General features: G+C 39.7%; 1 long non-coding RNA gene across 1 annotated transcript in view; it reads left to right on the plus strand.

The window, feature by feature from the left end:
- The first annotated feature begins 9952 nt into the window (after positions 1 to 9952).
- The window catches only part of LOC127438569 (uncharacterized), a 93270-nt gene continuing 83836 nt past the window's right edge, over positions 9953 to 19386 (plus strand). The window contains exon 1 of the long non-coding RNA XR_007896760.1: positions 9953 to 10291. This is a non-coding gene — a long non-coding RNA (uncharacterized LOC127438569). The remainder of the gene's footprint in view (positions 10292 to 19386) is intronic.

The following is a 19386-nucleotide window of genomic DNA, read 5'->3' on the forward strand; positions in this document are numbered from 1 at the left end:
AAGAGAGTCCAGTCCATCCTATGACAAAGATGTTGTGGCGGAGGTCAGCCAAGTGTGCCTCGTGGTCACTTGACTTGACTTGACATCTTGCCCCAATAAAATTGTGATAGTTGACCCTTGTATGAATGTTTATTAGTGTTGATTTTGAACTAGGCGTTTGAAACCAACAAACAGGCCCCAAATGCTAGAGAAAACACACATTTGTATTTGGACATTTGACTCAAAACCTTATAGTGATTGAGATATATCCCTTGTGACAACCTCTCCATGTGACAATTAGCCTGGTCACCTCTATATCAAGACAGACCAAATTCTCCATCACTGTCACATGATTATTTGACTCACACAGCACAGATCTCATAGCAGTGGACAACCCTGTTATCTCTTCGACAGGTTCTAAGTTTGGTTCTGCCTCATTCACATTTAACTGACTGCCTTCTTGACTGAGAAAAGGAAATGTGCAGCACATAGCCCTAAATCACATGGCCAGACAAGAATGTCCATCACTTTCAAACATTAGAAAACCACTTGCTGTCCCTCATCAAAAGTCATTCTGTTCCGAGCCAGAGATGAGACAGAAGTAGGTCAGCATCACATCTACATCCCCTCCTTGTAATCGGTAATTCGTAGAGTGGCTCTTAATTGCTCTTTAATCTTTAGATGTCAAGAGTGGCTGCAGAGGGAGGGGCTTCTGCAATGGTCTTTAAGGAACATGGGCTGCATTAGCTGGCTAGGCAAATCCCTTTCTGTCTAAGTGGGCAGCAGAGATGGAATAGATCTGATCAGAGAGAGACCAGCAGTGCCTAAATGAAGCACTGGCAAAACTCAGGCCATAAAAGAGGACCACAGTGCTAGAGAGGCAGGAAATATAATAGTATGACTCATACTATTTATCTTATTAAAGATTTTTGAGTGACATTACATAAGGCAGAAACAAAGAATGGTGAAGTAAAATCTACAAAATATTGCAGCATGGTCTCATAGAATCATGTTACTATACCTACATTTTTACAAAATAATTTTTACGTTGCTTGTTGTACATACAAAAGCGCTGCAGTTTCCCTATTGAAATGAACACTAGAGGCACTAAAACAACGACTTTTATTCCTTTTCACACAAATCACGTGTAAAAGGGCAGATTATCAGTTCATAAACATACTTTTCTCCCTGTTCCTCACACAATGCTATATTATGACATCCAAACACTTTTACTGTAGTGCATGAGTTTAAAGTGGTACATTTTAACGTGTGGATTACATAGCCAGATACATTTATAAACTTGTGCTTTCGCAATCAAATTGCAATGTAGCTCAACTAAGCGTTGCACTTGTGATGCTAAGGACCGGGGTGGTTATAAGTCCTGAAGAGCATGTGAGTCGGCACAAGACTGGAAAGTATCATGGAACCATGCATATCTCACCTTTGTTTTTATGACACTATTGGTTAGGTTTAGGTTTAGGGTAGGGTGGTAGGTTTTGTTGATTTAAAACTTGATAGACCATTAACCTTAAAAACAACTACTTGGTGGACATTTCACCTCCGAGCCACGTAATATCATTTTGCAAAAATATCGCCCACATTCACATAATTTTCATGAGATTAATATCGAAAAATTACAATTGTGTTGTTATTTACTCACCGTTCAAAACCTTTATGACTTTCTTTCGTCTGTGGAACACAAAAGGAGAAATTTTTAAGATCACTTTGATCGCTCTTTTTCATCCAGTTACAATGAATGGGGATATTTCAAGTATACTGAAGCCATTCTATAACTTTAGGCCAGCTATTCTTTTAAGATGGTAGTGAATGTATCTTCTAGAATAAAGAATAAAGAGAAAATACTAAAGTTTCACAGAATAGCAGAAAGAGTTAAATTAAGCTTCTGAATCAAAACTGAAATTTTCATTTTTCTTAAATAGTTTAGTGATAATTGTACACACCCCTCTGTAGGGAATTCACATTTCTAGATGTGGCATGGCTACTTCCTTGAATCTTAAAAACATTTAATCTAATACAATCAGCAGCTATGTTTTATAGTTATAAAGAAGAACAAATTTTAATACTGAAGGGATTTTCTACAGCAGGTTACTCACATTTATTATTATACCTCTGTGTAAGATTAAATCAAATTGGGATCTGGGAGAATCCCCTCAGTTCTTTGGTCTTTTTAAACTGTCTTTGTGCTTGAGTGTTCCAGTGCTGTATTTTATGATTGATGATGCTATAGCTGAGGAGAAACCAGATGCCTTAGTGCAGTGTTGACTTTTATTCAGCCAGTCTGTTGGAGGTTTTCTGACTATATAATTCTACCTCAGTTAGAGCCATTAAAGCCAAACTAAGTCAAATAAGCATTCTGATATTTTATGTTATCTGTATGTAACTGACCTATATAGATTGTATAGCACATACTGTAGGTATTTGCCCTCTGTTTACAATCAGCATAATACTCTAGAAATACATATATAGCCTCTACATAGCTTTTTTGTTTCAAATTCACTAATGCACACACTCTATGACATTCTCTATGATGGCAGAAGCAGAACCAGTATGTAATAATCACTAGGATGCCACTATCTCCAGTGGATACGGCTCAGTACGGTTCCATATAACAGCCATGAAATCACCTAAAACCTGACCAGAGCAGCAGAGTTCTCTATTTCCTCAGTTGTTTGAAGCTGTCAAGGCCTAGAGCTTCTAGATCAATCGAACAAAGAGGTAGTGAGTGTGAGAAAGGGAGGGATAATCATTCTCTGCAGGGATAGTGTACTTGAAATTCCATCTGTTGAGGAGACGGTGACAAATTGGAATGGTCTCTCCATTGTCTTGAATGGGGAAGGTTTTGGATTAATACATTTACCACCACAGTAATTAAATGGAAACATTCACTCCATCAAAAAATTAAATGCTGTCTATAGTTTCAGAGTGACTGTTTCGCTTACACCACTATCATTTCTGCTGTGGTTCAGATCATGTCTTTATTCCTTTTGGCATTCGTGTTCAGATCTACATCTACATCCACACAAAGTTGCCAGATGTTCCTGAATTAGTCTCACTAAGATCATGTCTGTATCTACAGTAATTTGCTACCTATTCTCAACCAATTAAATGTCTATTCAAATCCAAAAAAGGTCTAAACAAAATCACTGTCCACAGTTTTCAGGCCTTGGTGATGATGTATGTTTTTCATTATCATGACCAATTGTTTACTTTGATCTATCCCTGATTCCCTGGCAAGCATGCCTTTGACATTATTCATTAATGCATTGGAAGTAACCTTGCAGATGATGTGGATTCTGAGTCTCTAAATTATTGAAATAAATTGAGATGCAGCACAGATGTGTATGCATGTTTATCTTAGTGTGAGGACTGGCATGTGGGTATTTGGCTACATAAATATTAATACTGTTTTTCCCTTTCTAGCATATCCCCTCTGTTTTTCACGAACACATACACACACACCCTACATATCAGCTCACACTTTGCTTATCTGCATGAAAAAAAGGATGTGAAAACGTAGCTGCCAAAAGTTAGAGATAAAAAGATCAAAGCCAAAATATTCATATGACAGCTGACAGTGACCACAAAACATCAAAGACCTCAAAGAAGGTCCTGACTCACCACCCATTGGAATTTGGAAATAACAGATTAGTGCACAGTGTCTCCATTTGCCCCTAACATTCAGTCATATACAGTATGTGTAACATTAAAGCTTATGTGTGTAAAAAATAAATCTAATCTGTCCGTCCGTCCCTTCCTGTCTGTCAGTCTAAACTTTCAGACAAGGCTTTCATCTAGTCAGTTTTGCAATTTCGTTTGGTAAAAATTGATATACAGAAATTACACACTTCAGCTATAAAGACCCCCCTATAAAGTTTCTTTACTTGCTGGGCAAGTGCAGCCTTTGAGCATCTCTATAGTGCTTCCTGACAGAGCAAGTGAAAAGAAGGAGAGAGGCATAGCAGTTTGAGGGGGGTGAACTGCCTGTGTGAATTAAAGCTCATTTGCTAATGGCACTGCCCTCACCCTGAGAGCAGCTGCAAGTGGTAAATCAGGTGGTGCTGCAGTGCAGCCTCGTCGCTCAGGGACTCTGCTGTAGTTTCCATTGCTTTATAGGCCAAACTGAATGCCAGCTTGGCACACAGCATATCCGCAGTTGTGACTGAGACGGAGATAGAGTCAAAGAAAGAGACCGAACTGCCGTTTTAAGTGTTAGTCACTTTGCAGCAGCATTGAGCTTCTCAGAGGGGAGTGAGGGATGAGAAAATGAGTGAGAAGTGAAAAGAAAGCCGGAAAGAGAAGGATGTCTGAGATTATCTCTACAATCTCCCTCATGACTAGCTTTTACTGCAACATGCAGATGCAAGATCATCCTCATGCACCAATATATCAAAACCTTATAAAGGTTTCAATCCTTCCTTTCATCTTTTTTCTCCAACTCCTCCCTACAGAGATTGTATTGCAGGGTCACTCTTCGTGTTGTGAAACATGATATCCTGCACCTTACAGCTGTGAGACCATATGGAACATCTTCAGGGCACAACATGGAATCTGTCTAAAACCTCTTTATTACAATCGCTAAACACTGTATGACATTCCGCATGTTTTGGAATTCACATACACCAAATATATTTCTTTTCAACTGAATATTTGGAATTCTGGATGACCATATCAGTCACCTGAAATAGCTTAAAGAATAGTTTACCAAAACATTTAAATTCTGTCATCATTTACTTACCCTCATGCTGTTCCAATCCTGTATGACACAAGACATCACGATATTTGGTCACAAGATGCACAAAAACAATGATGTGTGTGATTTTGTTGTTGTTGCTGACATATTTGATTCAGTGCTCACTGTAAAAAAAAATTGACATCTAGTTGTATCAAGGTGCTTTTTTGAGTTGACACAAATAAATTGTTCAGTCAAGTTAACATCATAAAGGTGCACTCAGTAACTTTCGCTTGTGTCATGTTGGACTTACAGTGACACCTAGTGGTGTGGATGCAGCATCATTCAAAATCAATAGTATTCACTTACAGATGCCATTGTAGAAATTACAGCTCCCAGCATACGTTGTAGCATGAATAAATAATGAGATTATATTTTTGCTATTTGCCGATTGTATTTGCGTTGCTGTTGTTGTTTTTGTCATTACTGCTGAGTAGTAGTTGTGTGGTGATGTTAAGATCTCATCTTTTACTTAATGATGTTTGTTAAGTATTACCATTACTGAGGTTTGTGTGTCAAGTGTTGACATTTATGTACCTTTTAAAAAACTTCTGACATGTAGGCTATAACCTGTTTCTGTCAAAAGAGGCTGTTCTGCAGTGTAGAACTTACAGGGTGTACTTGACAGGTTTTTACAACAACATACGGTCAGTTCAGATTACTTTTTAATTGGTGAGAAAAACTTATTCAATTAAACTAAAAAAACAAAAACAAAAAAAAAAAAATGCAAAGAAGGCACTAAATATGAGTTCAATCAACAAAATATTAACAGTGTTGTGTACTGTTTATATGGTTTATCAGTGATTTGTTTTGAGTGAAAAACAGTGATTGCATGATTCAGAAGACTGGGAAAATGATCCATGGACTACTTTTATAACACTTTTGGGTGCTTTGATTAACTGTTAAAGTGAGTCCCTGTGTTCTGCCATTGTCCAAAATCCAACCAAAAAGACTTTAATAAACAAAACACAACATAAAACTGCTTTTCAGCGTAACCAAAACATAAACGTGCACACGAACACTGCTGCGTGCCTCTCTCTCTCTCTCTCTCTCTCTGGCGTCTCTGGCCCCTCCTTATCTCTCTCTCCCGCTGATTAGGGCAACTCAGTGCCAGGCATGCCTCCTCACGACCTGGCTACGCCCTCCTCCTCGTCACATACCCCCAACGCCCCATTCAGGCTGGGGAATCAACCGGCCTTCCTGGAGGGGAGGAGTTGCCCCTTCAACTGTTCCACCGCCGGCTGGTCTTCCCAGCCTCCTGGGAATCTAAGTAGGACAAGGGGAGGGAGAGGGGAGAGAGAAAGAGAGAAAGAGAGCGGGAGAGCCCGAGAGACAGAGAGTGGGGAAAGAGAGAGAAAAAAACCGCTCCGGTTCGCTGGCCCACAAACACGCTGTCACATGGTCCTCAGCAAGCTGCACTGCCTCCAGGCAGATGGCAGAGGGTTCCTCCGCACCAGTGTAACAAGGTTCGTAGCTCTTCAACAAATGAGGAAACGGGAGATGGCGAAATCCAAACAAAAAGACTTTCATAAACAAAACACAACATAAAACTGCTTTTCAGCATAACCAAATCATAAACGTCCACACACAAACACTGCTGCGTGCCTCTCTCTCTCTGCCATCTCCGGCCCCTCCTTATCTCTCTCTCCTGCTGATTGGGGCAACTCAGCACCAGGCGTGCCTCCTCACGGCCTGGCCACGCCCTCCTCCTCGTCACACAGTCATTGATAGGATCCGGCATACCGGAATGGAGCCAGATGTGAATGCAAGTAAAACAATGCCTAAATAGTTTTTTGGCAATTGGTTAACATTATTCAATAGCCTGTGCAGCTACATTTGAGGATTCTGAATTTTGAATTTGAAATAATTGTTCACAATAAGACCAAGAACATGCATTAAGTAAAAAGAATACATTTTGTTTTCATTTTAACTTTAAAATGCTAAGAGGTTTAGTCAATGTGTGTGCATATGTGTTTGTTTAATTAGTAAGTGGCAGCTGGTAGAACAGCAGGCCACCTGCACATGAAAAGCAGAGGCACACCTCTACAGTGTCCGTTCACTTAAATGAGACCCGCTAGCGCACAAAGTCAAACCCCGCTCTGGAGACCCCGCAGACAGGACACATACTGACAAAAACAAAACAGAATTCATTTTTAAAATGTTCTTTATTGTTTTTTTTTCTTTTTTTTTTTTCTTTCGTTTGATGTTTTTAGTTTGTTACAGTAATGTTAAATATTACACAAAATTTCTCTATAAATCACAGTGCAATTGTATGATCAGATCTGAGACACTGTGTTTGTTTCTGAGGAACTGTGCGTTCTTGGTGCTGTATTATCACAGTCAATGCCACAACAAACCAAATGTAGTATTATCATGGAGACCTCTTGTCAGCTGCTTGGATACCAGAGAACTTAATGCTGGTTATATGACAAAGCTATCTGGGCTGAGAGTTGCATGTCTACCTCTGGCACCACACATCCACAAAATAAAGATGACAGGTTCATAAATACATACACATTGGTTAAATCCAACAGTATTGAAAAAATACTGTATTTCTGAGTAGCTTTAACATTTATGTAAACATTTGATTGACTGACTGTATCTGAACATCAGAATATTGACAAGAAAATTAAGCTGTAGTAATCCCTAAAAGTAGTGGGATGTAGTGGGATACTTAGATAAGAGGGATAGTAGTGGGGCACTTTATTTGATTTAATTACAATAGCTTATGGAAACCAAGATTTTAAAACTGAATTACAAAAGTTTTCAAGGTCTTCCGTTGGATATCTTGTATTTTTGGTGGAGTGAAGGCAATTGCATTGGGATCATTCAGGCTTTTATATAAAATAAAAACACAAAAGAGAGAAATCTGTCCAGGGAGCTGTGAAAACAGAGATAGGTGAACCTGCATCTAAGTAGCCCGCATAGTGCATATGCAGGGCAAACTGGCCTTAGAATACACGTGATGCTGGATTTATGACAGCGATGATGAGACACAGTCAATTAGCATTAGAAATGCCTAATCACACACTGCCAGCAGTGTTCTGCTGTCACGACCCTTCTTTTGGCCACCCATTCCTCACTGGAGCTTGGACCTGGGCGACTATGATTTGATTTGTGATTCTCAGTCACATTTGATAAACACGAGAGCGTGATTTGTGATTTATTGCCAGGGGCAGGCTGTTTGTGAGCTTGCTCCTCTTTACCTTGTCATTCTGTATGCATTATGTATGTTCACGCTCACACCTAAATTAGTCTATGCTTAAAAAAAGTTCTGAGCACATTTGGGGACACATTTGATTGTAGTCTATCTATGCTTGAGTTCTAAATGTCTTTTTATAAGTCAAGGGAAATCAAGAACCCTTCTAAAAAAGAGCAAAAACTGCTTTTAGAGATTTTCTTTTTTTTTTTTTTTTCACTAGTAAGTGAAAAAAAGGATTCAGGTGTAACTTTATTCTTTATTAAATCTGATTGTGATTTCACAACCTTTCGTAAAGCTTTCATCTACTGCTCTGAAGAGTTGCTTTTCACCTTGCTATACACAAATTAAAGGGCACAGGTGCATGTGTCCTGCTCTATTTCACCAGACATATTGGAGACACCAAAAGTAAGACTAGATAGCAATAAAGACAAAGCAAGAAATTATATTAACATCATAGTTGTAAAGTTGAAGAAAGATGGGATTATTCATAGATGTACTGTAGATGTCCCACTAGTTTCAGGTGCTAGTTAGCTCTTCCTTGTTAATAGGCAGGTTTTGTTCTTTACATTTACATATACTGAACTGAAGGGGTTCCTCATCAATGTGTTATATAGACTTAGAACAAAAGTTGAAGGTTATGCTGGCATCAAAATGGCTGGGATTTGTAGCACCTTTCCTTGTTTCTCTTGTTCCTTCTTCTTTATTCTGATTTTTGCTGGATTGTTAAAATGACTTTTGATCAAGAGGTCAAGACTTCCACTGTATTCAAATTAGAAATGCAATATTAATATCCATTTAAAAGTCCTTAAATGTAGTTACAGTTCCTCCGGTTTTATCCTGTGTTGTTGATATCACTTGCCTATCAAAATCATATCATTTTGGGCTCAATTGCAATTTTAATTTTGGGCTCAGTGCCTCCCTGTCCTCCAACATTTGACACCAAACAGATTTTGAAGTCTCTTTATACACTCAATAAAACATTTTTGAAGATTTATGTGTTTCATGTTCATAACAAAATTCCATCAAATTGAATTAATCTTAAAATAAAATAAATAAAATAAAAATTGCCTTGATAGCAAATGTACATCACCTAAACGTCCAAAAAAAACTACCGTTCTTTGAATATCAAATGTTTGGAATGACTCCTGCCAGCGCACTGAGCACAGAATTGTGACGAATGTCGATGTAGAGTGACGTAAAAGTTGCATGAATTCCAATATGACTGTTCAGACTGAGGTCGCATTGCAAATAAAATCAGACCTGTATCAGATTTAGGACCACATATGGAATCGTGGCCCAAATCAGAATTGAAAAGATCAGATTCTATGTGGTTTGTGCTGTTCACACTGTTATGAAAAAATCCGAGTCACATATTAGCAAAAAAATCAGATTTGGGCCACTTTTGCCTGCAGTCTGAACGTAGCCATTCAGCAGATGTCTTTGAGACATTTATGATTTAAAATGTTGGTAAATCTGATCTTTTTAAGATGTTTAGCAGACGTTAATTAGACTGTGATGTTTCTGTACATCTGCTATCTGGGAAAGTTTTATTAATTTAATTTTGTTAAACATTATACAATTCAATTTGATCGAATTTTGTTATGAAATTGAAATGAATAATTCTTAAAAATAGGCTAAAATGTTTATTTTTATTTATTTATTTATTTTTTTATGTAACTACAACTAATTTGTATTAGTCATCTAGCCTGACAATCTTAAAATTATTTGTGTATCATTCTCATTAGGCAAAGGCCATTGTCTCATATTCACATGTCAGTTGCAAGGATGCTCTTTGTAATTGATGCTGAAGCCTCAAAGTTAGAGTTAACTCTTGCACCATATCATAGTATGACCGCACTGATGCTAATGTCATATCGATGTGATGATAAGACAGGACGGGAAACTTTGTTTAATTCCTCAAATAGATAGGCTACCTGTCAGAGCATAAAGGATCTGCCTGTCTGGCGTCCCCGTCACCGATCCCTCCCTCTAGGATTACAAGCACCGTTCAATGAGACTGACTCGAACAGCGGCGTTGCACTCTCCAAACACGCTGAAAACGGACACGCGCCTTTGACGAGACAAAGACAGAGAGAGGTCACACATTCCAAATAAACGTCTGCATCCTACGAATTCATTGTGAAAGAAATGCTGACAGGAAAATCCAAGGAGCGAAAAATCTGTTTGCTGTACTGTAGGAAACCGGTGCTGAAACGCGACTACCTGTCGGCACCGTGAAGTAGCAACACCCAGCAGCGTTTCAATCTACTGGGGAAACACAACACATTTATATGGCAAAGTTCCTCGCCGAACTAATGGGATGTACTTTGCCTGAGAAAGGCGCATCTACAATGTTCGAGGTAAGATTAGAGCTGTCTGTCTGTTACAAGTGTCATCGTGCTGTTAGACCAAGCACTGCATTTCATTAACCACAAGTAATTAGTTATCACTACAATATTTATAATGAGCTGTGTTGCAGACTTGGAAGATTGCCTACCGTTTTATGAAGAACAATCCATTGTAGTCATCTCATTGTTAAAACTATTAAAGCTAAAGCAATGCTCAGTTTAGTAGTGGCAGATTGCTTGCTGCCATCAACAGTCTGTTGATGCTGCTGTCAACACACTCACAGTGGTGGGTGGCTGTGATTATTCTCTTCATCAATGCATGGCAATAATATTTACAGGTTTTATATTCTTACATATGAAGGTGAGGGCGTTCTTGATGTAAAACAGTTGGTTCTACTGGAAATTAATCCTTAATCTTAATGTTTTTGTTGAGAAGCAGCCAGGATTGTGGTCCCTAAGAAGCTCTTGGTGTGAATTTGGGTCAGTTTGTCAGGGGAAATTGCACCTGTTCTGAAAACAGAATATCTGGAGGCTTTTCCAAGAGCACCGAAGCACACATGGCTCACACAAATAAAGATAAGGAGATGTATGTCATGAAATGTAGTTCAAAAGGTTCCATTTAATGCGTTCAGTCAAATCAAAGCCAACCAATATAATCACATTCCATGCAAATGGCCCTAATTGGGCTATTGGGAGTATTCATGGATCAGTCTTGAGTCATTTCAATTACAGGTATGCTCTGTATTATAATTGTTGTTTTTCTTTTCCAGCTGTCCAATCAATGGATTATAAATAAGCACTTGCACTCTTTTTGTTAAACCTTCACATACAGTATGTCATAAATGCATGATGCATGTGAGAGTGACACATTTTCTGTCTCATTAAAATAAGTTTGTTTGGATGATCAGTTTATCATGTCAACTCTACTGCTGCTTAGCTCAATTTGCTTTATAATCCCCCAGATAAAGCTATTTTAAATCAGTGTGTGAGCATCAGATGAATGCACGCTTTTTAATTACCTCTTGAAATGTGTTTCTGATGGTCATAATCAGTCTATAATGGCAGCTACAGTACAGTGAATGAAGAATAACAGCACCACATTGGTGCCCAGGCTGTTATATAAGAGAGTATTTTGTTTGGATCTGCATAAAGCCATCAGATCAGCTGTTGCCTCTAATCCCACCATGCCTCTTTCTCGTTATTTATATTTGAAACACTGTATGTCTTTTGTCCCCTTGTTATCCATTTTTTTTCAAATTAAGTCACAGTTTTTATAAAAACATGATCAGGGAAGTTACAAAAGTAGTAGGCCTACTATTATTAATTATTCACTGTTTAGGTATGTTGTGTTCGGTCAGATTTAGGTTTAGGACTGTTGGGTGGGGGTTGGTTTGTTTGTCTTGTGTTTTTTTTTTTTTTTTTTTGGGGGGGGGGGGGTTGGGCTGAGTTTAAATTGGTGGTTAGATTATGTTTGAGCTTGTTGGATGTTTTGAGTTTGGGTTCTGCTTAGGAAATAATAAAAGTGTTGAAATTATATGAGAATTTCAGACTAATGAATGTTCAGAGAGCTGTGTGGAGGGATGAAGCACTGAATGCTGAGTTGGCTCAGATCTGCTTCTCATTAGTGTCCTGCGGTCACTTGTTTGGCACCCAGCAGGAGATTGCCCTGTCAGGCAAGGTGAACATGCACACAAACACAAACATAACACTCACACACACAAACACATTCTAACTCCCCCCTCACACATTGCTGATTGATTTTTTTTTTTCTTGAAAAGAGGAAAGAAACATTACATGATTTAAGGTCGAACAAGTTGGTATTTTGCATTCTTTTGGTCAGTCAGAGGCATATGATAGTTATTTATTTATTAATTTTTTTTTCAGTAAAATTATAAAAGGGTAACACAACAATATGTTTGTATTCATTAACATTAGTTAACTACATTAGTTACCATGAGCTAACAATGAAAAATACATTTAAAGCACTTATTAAACTTGGATATGTTAATTGCAACATATAGTAATACATTTTTTTTAATTAAATGTTGTGAATGTTAAAATTAATATGTTAGGAACTAACACAAGCTGTAGTATTTTCATAAATTTACATTAACCAAGATTCATAAATGCCTTTAAAATATATTGATAATTGTTATGATACCTAATGCATTTCCTTATGTTAACAAATAGAGCTTTATTGTAAAGCATTACCATAAGCAGGGCCGTAACCACAATATACATTGAGGGGGAAGTCCCCCCCAGTAATCAGATATGACCAGATTGTCCCTCCCAATAATTGATATTCTTATTGCTGTTCTGCTGCAGTTCATTAAGCACCGCTGTCTAATTGTCATTAAGTTGTTACAGGAATAACATAATGGTTTAAAAAAAGTTTACTTTTTAGCGTGCACAGTAATATAACACCGCTCGTCAATGTCATATGAGAGAGCCAATCAGATCGATGAAGGCGGGAATCAAATTTAAGAAGCTGAGCGGGAAACTCGTGGATTATTCAAGCTCCATGCAGCATGCTTGCGTGTTTTAGTGTTATGTAAGATGTCAGTATATAATTAAACATGCAATATTTGCCCACTATTTTATGATTGAAATGTTATACAGACCAACAGTCATTTCCAATGGTGCAAACTATTCACCATTTGGCGAAATTTGCTGTTTTGAATAAAAAATATGTCATGTAAAGTACGTGATTCGTATGTCATTCATAATTTTGAATGTGAAAACATTAATGGAGCCATTTTCAGCATATCAGGCTCAAGACAAAGAGTGAATGTGTGTATATTGTAAAGGAATTGAATGAATGTGGTAATCTGGAAGGCTTTTGAAGCAGCTTTTTAGAAAATTCAATTGATATTGTCATAGAAAATGATCTATAACACAAAGTAGAGTGTTTTAACCCTCAGCTTAAAACTAGAACATGGTAAGACCTGTGACTTCAACTGAGTTTTTAGGTTGTGACAAGGACAGTGTCATATATTTTTAATGCAAATATTATTAGGTAATAATTTAAAATCAATTTAAGATGCCTTTAATCCTGTATTTTGTACAGCATCTCCTAAGAGTCTTCTTTTTAGAAACCGTTTTATTTTGAGGTCTGTGCTCAAAAAATGAGCCACCAGTTAAAGTAGTTCACCGGAAAATGTATTTTTACTCACTCATTTACTCACCCTTATGTTGTTCAAAACCCATATGCTGTTACTTTTTCTTGGAACATAAAAATAGATATTTTAAGCAGTTCTATTCCATAGAATAACAGTTATAGTGAGCAGGAGCTGCCAAGCTTCGTGAAGGACAAATACTATAAGTCATTATTAAAGGTTCAGTACAAAGACATCATAACAGTAGTCCATATAACAAGTGCACTATATTCCAAGCTTTCTGGGGCCACACAACAGCTTTGTGTTGTATGGACAACTTTTATGGTATGGAATAATAATTTATTTTTCTTTGGACCTTTGGAGCAGTGCACAATATGAACTTGCCTTCCACCCCGTCTGCCGGCAGGTCAGCCCCGTCTACCTGGATCAGGGAGGGGACAAGGGGAGGGAAATAATAATAAAAACAAAAAACGTGGTACCTACACACTGTAACAGTGCTGGTCCCAACTAAAAACACAATAATAATATTTAAAAGAGAGGGAAAAGTCAAAGCGGAGTGGCAGCAGGAGAGAGAGAGAAAAAAAAAATTACTCACCGGTTTTCCGATACGCCGTAGCCTGGTCCTCGGCCACTCCTCCACCCTCTAGCGAATGACAGCCGCACCTCCCCGGGCGGATCGGAGGCAGTCCTCCAGCCTGTGGTGGACGGAACGCCCTGCCGCGTTCCAGTGGATGGAAGGGGTCTCCCCCCGCCCCTGGCAGTGGTCCTCCCTCTCCAGGCGGTCGGCCAGGAGCCCCTCCAGCTCGCGGCCGCCGGTCTCAGACCCCGGCATGTTTCGGCGGCTGGTAGGGGTCTCCTCCGCCCCTGGCAGTGGCCCTGACCGCTCCAGGCGGTCGGTTAGGAGCCCCTCCTCCCCTCGAGGTCGGCGGCCATTCCTCCGCTCTCAGGCGGCCGGGCTCCTCCGTCCCCCGGCGGATGGCCGTGGCTGCTCCACTGTGGTGGATGGTAGTGGCGAGGACTCTACTTCGGCGCATCCCTCCTCCTTCCCAGGATTCGGCACCAGTGTAAGGGTAAAAGGGAAAGGAGGAGGCAAGAACCGGCTTGATAATATAAATAATATTTTAATAATAAACTGAACCAAAAAGACAAACACACACAGGTGTCGGGCAGCTGCCCGTAACTCTCTGCCCTGTCACACACAGTTAACTTGGTGTATGTAAACTTCTGACCCACTTGAATTGTGATATAGTCAATTAAATGTGAAACAATCTGTCTGTAAACAAAAGTAGATGTCTTAAATGAATTTCCAAACTGTAGTTTACTAATATTAAATCTGTGGAGTGGGTAAAAAAATTTGTTTTAATGGAGAGTCGTGTGGCGCCATGCGAGGGTCAGATGTGTGAATGGCGAGCTCTGCGCACTTTGCTGGTTTTAATACTTTTTATGTCATAAACCGGTGAGATTCGATACGCTCAGATTCTTGACTGTTCTGGGAAGACAATATGTCAAAGAATTCAAAATTCTCGGGCTCTGGAGACATTAAAAGACACTTACGTGCTCAAGCTGAAGCCCCTGAGATTTAGAGAATCGTAGCTGGCGAAACAATGTCTGAATTGTTGGAATTCCTGAAGATGTAGAGATATGGTGAAATTTCTGGATGGGCTCTTCCAGAGTCTGCTTGACATAACAGGTCAAAGCTGGAAATCGAGCGAGCTCACAGAGTTCCGGCTTGGAGATCCGCTGAGGGAGACAGGCCTTGATCAATTCTGGCCAAATTTCTGAGATCATCCGATAAAGATCTTTTGTTATGTGAGGCGAGGAGTATAGGAAGGCTTTCTTGGAAGAACCACAACATTTTCTTGTTCCCAGACTTTGCGAATTCGACGAGAGAGATGTGATCAATTCAAGGAATGCAAGAAACGTTTACATCAATGGAAGGTCGCTTTTGCACTGATGTTCCTGGACAAATTGAGAATAGTAAATAATTTTTGATGTCATGTCATTTTACAGATACATCAGTGATGAAAAGAAATTCAAATTATATTTGTCTTTTCTTTGAGACAGCACAAAAAAGAAAGAAAAGTTGACTAAAACTGGCAAATTGCTAGCAATGCAGACAGTGGTAATCTTGTACTGTGTGAACTTAAAAAAAAAAAAAAAAAAAAAATGGATCTTTTAAAACCAAAAATTATAAAATGTTAGGCCTTTATCGCATTTAAAGCATTTATTCAGAAATGTTTTGCATTCAGAGCCTTTAATATTTTAAAGGACCAAAGAGGACAATTATATTTTGACCTCAACATCCGCGACCCCATACCCAAAATGATTTGGTTCCCCCCAGTGTTCAAGACATGGTTACGGCACATTTGAGGTCTACTTGAATCAAGCATTAATGAATGTTACACACAGAACACATTTTCTCTGTAAATCATACTATAATTTAAAAAATCAAAATCAAAAAATCAAATCCCTTTATTGGCACTCAACCATATACACAAGTGCAACAGTGGGTGAAAGTCTAGGGTGTGGTTCCAAGCAACATAGCAGTATGACAATTACAATAAACATCTGATTTACACAACACAGTTTACACATCTGTTACACAACACAATATACACCTAATAATATACAATATACAGTATACACAAAATAAGACTATATACAATGAAATAAACTGTATCACCCCCCCATGTAATCAGTGAAAATAAATATGAAGTGTTGTGTGGTGTTGATATTCATCTGTCGGTTGATAGTCAGTTGCCAGTGTGTTATTAAGAGAAGTTTAAAATGTCCAGTCTGAGGCTAATAAACTGCGGTGCTGATATATGTATTGTGATCGATCAAGAGTTCAAAAGTCTGATTGCTTGGAGGAAGGAGCTGTCATGAATTATGCTGGTGTGGGTACTGATGCTGCGATAACGCCTGCCTGATGGTAGCAGTGAGAGCAGCCCATGGCTTGGGTGGCTGGAGACTCTGATCCTCCGAGCTTTTTTCACACACCGCCTGGTATAGATTTCCTGGAGGGAGGGAAGCTCACCTCTGATAATGTGTCTGGCAGTTTGCACCACCCATCTCAGGAAGAAGAGGCGCTGGTGAGTCTTCTTCACAATGGCCTCAGTGTGGACGGACCATGTGAGTTCCTCAGTGATGTGGACACCAAGGAACTTGAAGCTGCTGACTCTCACAACTGGTGCTCCATTGATGGTGATGGGGCTGTGTTTTCTGTCAATTCTCCTGAAGTCCACCACAAGCTCCTTGGTCTTAATTAATTCTTTACATTTATATAGCGCTTTACATAGTATAGGGGGAATCTCCTCAAACACCACCAGTGTGCAGCATCCACCTGGATGATGCAACAGCAGCCATAGTGCACCAGAACGCCCACCACACACTAGCTATTGGTGGAGAAGAGAGTAGAGTGATATAGCCAATTCAGGGATGAAGATTATTAGGAGGCCATGATAGATAGGGGCCAATTTGGCCAGGACACCAGGGTTATATCCCTACTCTTTACAAGAAGTGCCCTGGGATTTTTAATGACCACAGATGGTCAAGACCTCGGTTTAACATATCATCTGATAGACGGTGCTTTTTATTTTACAGTATAGTGTCCCTGTCACTATACTGGGGCATTAGGACCCACACAGACCACAGGGTGAGCACCCCCTGCTGGTCTCCCTAATACCACTTCCAGCAGCAACCTTGGTTTTCCCCAGGAGGTCTCCCATCCAGGTACTGGCCAGGCTCAACCCTGCTTAGCTTTAGTGGGCAACCAGGCGAGAGCTGCAGGATGATATGGCTGCTGACACCTTGATATCTTACTGACGATGAGGGAGAGGTTGTGCTCCTGACACCAGCATGTCAGAGTGTGCACCTCCTCTCTGTAGGCTGTTTCATCATTGTCAGTGATCAGACCTACCACCGTCCTATCAGCAAACTTGATGGCATTGGAGCTATGTGTTGCCACACAGTCATGTGTGTACAGGGAATACAGGAGTGGGCTGAGAACACAACCCTGCAGGGCTCCAGTGTCAGGGTCAGTGATGAGGAGATGTTGCTGCCCATTCTAACCACCTGGTGTCTGCTTGACAGGAAGTCCAGGATCCAGCTGCACAGTGAGCTGTTTAAGCCCAGAGCCTGGAGTTTCTCATCAAGCTTGGAGTGCACTATGGTGTTGAATGCTGAGCTGTAGTCTACAAACAGCATTCTCACATATGTGTTCCTTTTTTCCAGGTGGGAGAGAGCAGCATGTAATGTAGATGCAATGGCATCATCAGCGGAGTGGTTGTTGCGGTATGCAAACTGCAGCGAGTCCAGTGAGGCAGGCAGCACAGAGCAAATATAATCTCTGATTAGCCTCTCAAAGCATTTGGTGATGATGGGGTCAGAGCAACAGGACGCCAGTCATTTAAGCAAGTGATTTTGGATTGCTTTGGTACAGGCACAATTGTGGACGTTTTAAAGCATGTGGGGACCACAGACAAGGAGAGGGAAAGGTTGAAAATATCCATAAAAGCACCATCCAGTTGGTTCGTGCATGCTCTGATGACGCAGCCCGGAATGCCGTCTGGACCCATGGCTTTACGGATAGTCACCCGTCGGAAGGATCGGGTTACATCCGCTACAGAGACGGAGAGTGAACTTACCTCTGTAGCTTCGACCACGAGAGCTCTCGCCGCGAGGGCGGTGTTATTTCCCTCGAAATGAGCATAAAAAGTATTAAAGGAATAGTTCACCCAAAAATGAAAATTTGCTGATAATTTACTCACCCTCAGGCCATCCAAAATGTATCTGAGTTTCTTTCTTCATCAAAACAGAATTTAAGACTTTTAAGATTTTATTTCAGGCCTCCTCCTCTAAACAATGCAAGTGAATGTACTCCATTTTTTGACAGTCCAAAATTCATATTTAGGGTGCATCAAAATAATCCACACGACTCCAGTCGATAAAGTTCTTCTGAATGCAAACGATTGATTATTTTGAGAAACAACAATACTTATATATTTTTTAACTTCAAATGTTCGCTTCCGTACATCTGTGACGTGCGCTCATGAGAGGAATGACGTAAGCTCGTTGGTAAGGTCACGCGTCACGTGGAGGAGGAGTCAGGAAGCGCGTCATTGTTTACATTTTTTTTTTTTTATTATTATTTGGAAATTATTTGATTTTATATTGTTTTGAAATTGTTTTGGTTTGTGAATGGCACTTGGTCTGTGCTCTGTGCAAGTTTCTATTGTAAACAATGACGTGCTTCCTGCCTCCTCCTCCATGTGACGCGTGACCTTACCAACGAGCTTGTGACATCCCTCTAATGAGCGCACGTCACAGAGATGTACGGAAGTGAACATTTGTAGTTAAAAAGTATATAAGTATTGTTTTGTTATCGTAGACAATAAGGCAGACAACATCCAAGACAAAAAAACATAAGAATTGAAAACAAACAAAAAACTGCAACATTGGGTCAGAGCTCTCAACGCAGCAGCCATACTTGGCGCCATCTTGAACAACAAGATGCAAGACTATAGCAAAAATATGTTTCTAAATTGTCTTATTTACAATTAAAGAACTGTGTAACTCTCAAAAACATATTGTTTTCAACAACATACTTTAGAAACATACATTTTGAGCCATTATAGCATTAAATCAGCTAGCATACCAACTGGGTGTAACGAGATCTCATGCCACGAGATCTCGCGATATTAAGTGTTGAGGTGAAAAGCTGTCTCAGGATATCGGCATGACGGAGTGTGAGGGTGAAATTAGCATAGAAGATGGCCCCCGCCACATTTAAATCGTTTGTATGGCAGCATTTTAGGTACCCGGTAGAAACAATAAACGGCGACAGAGTGACGGACAAGACACGAACAAAGGCTGTGTCTCGTTTGGAAGGTTGCGTCCTCCGGAGGTCGCATTTATCAGCCGCATACGTCATCGAGGCTGTCTCGTTTAATTTTTTTGGTCTTTTTTTTGTTATTTTGTATCTATTGTCAA

Source organism: Myxocyprinus asiaticus, chromosome 4, assembly GCF_019703515.2.
Source record: "Myxocyprinus asiaticus isolate MX2 ecotype Aquarium Trade chromosome 4, UBuf_Myxa_2, whole genome shotgun sequence".
In the NCBI taxonomy this organism is placed as follows: Eukaryota; Metazoa; Chordata; class Actinopteri; order Cypriniformes; family Catostomidae; genus Myxocyprinus; species Myxocyprinus asiaticus.